Below are 1205 nucleotides of genomic sequence, written 5' to 3' on the forward strand. Positions count from 1 at the left end.
CTTGTTTATACTGGCATTCTTTCAATCTATTTACATACAGCAACAAAAATTAAATGCAACTTTCTGAAATAGTCCCAACAAAAGAGAAGGGTGATTGTTATGAAATTAGAGTGAACCTTTAACAGATTGTGACTCTTCAGGCAAGTGCAGAGTTTTGAATAATTGAATTTCTCTCTACGTCTGACTAGTATTTTATTGCTAACATATATTAGAGACCTCCACTGGGCAAACTGATAAGCAATGCCCATAATTAGTTATTGACAGTTTTTAATCACGCAGCTATTCTTTTATCAACAGTGAAGCTGACTGGAAGACGACTATTCCACTTGACACATGAGAGCTTTAGAGGTTTTAAAACTTGTTTTCCTTCTGTTTGGGAATGAAAACAAAGCCTTTCAAATATTTTCATATCAATGAAACTGTGTTGACATATCTGTTTTCAATTGGAAAAGTCCACATTTTTTACTTTTCTCTGTCACACAAGCACACAATCTCACTTTCCTGTCAAAATTGCCATTGAAACCAACACATCTGTCTTTGCAAAACAGCATATTCCAGAGCAAATACATTTGGCTGAGGATGTTCTGACTAGCAATCTCCAGGAACAGAGCAGGCCATACATTTTTTAGATGATTTGTATTTTATTTTATATTTTTAAATGCCTCTTTGTTGCAGGGGAGCATGGGCAGGGGGAAGGTGGGGGACCAAAAATCAAAACTTTTTTTTCCTTTTCTGAAATTAAAAACATGTATTGCAAAGTGTGTGTGTGTGTGTGTGTGTGTGTGTCCATAATGCTTCTAGGCAACTTTGCATGTGCTATCAAGAAGGCGAGTGATGACTGGCTAGGCAGGCTGGGTTACACAGGCCCAAGTTTGAACTGCTGCTGGGGAAGTTTGGGAGAGGGGAACACGCCCTAGCTGTCTGAGCAGCAGGGCTACCCACCCCTACTTCCCTGCCTGAGGACAAAGGGGAGGATCATGGGGGGTGGTGCCCCCACCGCCCAGCCCGGACATCCCCCAAAACAGCTGAAAGGGAGGGGGAGGTGGTGGGCAGGGAGGGAGGAAGGGGAGCGGGGAGGCAGGAGGATGTGGGTTAGGTGGACCCAGAGCAGTGGGGGGGAGGAAGGAGCAGTGTCAGACCTGAAGTGGCAGGGGAGAGTGGAAGAGTGGGCCTGGACCCAAAGTGGTGGGGGGAGAGGTGGGAAC

This window comes from Alligator sinensis, unplaced genomic scaffold (genome assembly GCF_000455745.1).
Source record: "Alligator sinensis unplaced genomic scaffold, ASM45574v1 scaffold1021_1, whole genome shotgun sequence".
NCBI classification, from domain to species: domain Eukaryota; kingdom Metazoa; phylum Chordata; order Crocodylia; family Alligatoridae; genus Alligator; species Alligator sinensis.